This window comes from Tupaia chinensis, unplaced genomic scaffold (assembly GCF_000334495.1).
Source record: "Tupaia chinensis unplaced genomic scaffold, TupChi_1.0 Scaffold000370_1, whole genome shotgun sequence".
In the NCBI taxonomy this organism is placed as follows: Eukaryota; Metazoa; Chordata; class Mammalia; order Scandentia; family Tupaiidae; genus Tupaia; species Tupaia belangeri.
Genome location: NW_006159867.1, coordinates 1,393,950 through 1,395,257, shown reverse-complemented (window position 1 = coordinate 1,395,257; position 1,308 = coordinate 1,393,950).

Here is a 1,308-nt window from a genome sequence, read left to right as displayed (position 1 = left end):
CCTAAAGACTGAGATTCTTACACCAATACCAACTGAGTGTGAAGGTGAAAATGAGCTCTCTGGAAAAATTCATGAATTCCAAAGGGTGGAGGGACTTAGAACCCCAACAGGCTGACCACCTTGGGCCCTGGAAGAAAAAGTCACTTGAAATAATTTGGAACCACAGGATTGTGCTTTGTCTGATGAATGATCTGAAATCACACCACTCAGATTGTGTGGGATCCTGAAGCTAGAAAATTAACAGAAATTTCAGCCATCCCTAGAATTCAAGTAAATGTGAAATTTCCCCAGGGAGAAGCTCAACAACACATGCATATAGAAATGTTATGGATTTTTTTTAAAATCTTTTTGATCTTTTTTAAAACAATACAAGAAAAAGGAAATAGTCATAAAGATATAATTAAACATAATTACAAATTTGAAAATCAAATGATAAACAATCATTCATATCTGAGAAAAATAAATTTTTAAAAAATGACTGTAATATTCTTTGTGCTAGGCAAAGTAGATTTTCAGACATGCAATATTATTGAGAAAAAACAAGATCATTACCTAAGTAAAGTCTAAATAAAACATAACAATTCTGATTATTTACATAGAGAATAACATATTCTCAGGGCCAGCAGGTAGTGGTGGGAGAAGTGCTAGAGTCCCACATGGCCGACCATGGTTCAAGTCACAGACCTGATGGACTGATTTCTCTCTCTGGTCAAGATGAAAAATAATAATCATAAGTAACATATTCTCAAAGTCTATAAAAATGGCCAGATCCACTGGGAGCCAGATCTCACCTAGCAGTCCACCACAATTTGAATCCTGGTGCTGATGACTTGAACAACATCCCAGGTACATGTGCATGCATGCTCAAATCCTTATGGGCTGGAGAAATGTAGGAAAATGGGTTGGTTGTGCCATGACCACACCCCATTGAGGGAAGCTTTCTGTCTCTCTCTTTCCTGCTCTCTCTGGCAAGCAGCTGACCCCTCTGGCAATTAAAACAATCTATAAGGGACCAGAAGATGACATGGTAGTTGGGGCAACTGGATTCCCATGTGGCCCCCCAGGGTTCGGGTCCCGGATCTGGCACCTTGCATTATCACTTTCCCTTTCCCTCTTTCTCTCTGTCTCTCCCTGGTGCATGCACCTGCCCTATAGCAAATTAAAATAATAATAATCATAAATAAAATTAAATAAATAATTATTTATTAAAAAATCCATAAGTCTACAGAATTGCAAAGTCAAGTCAAACACATTCACGATCTTGTTTGAACTTTTCAATGTAGCTTTTGTGAGAACGAACAGATAAAG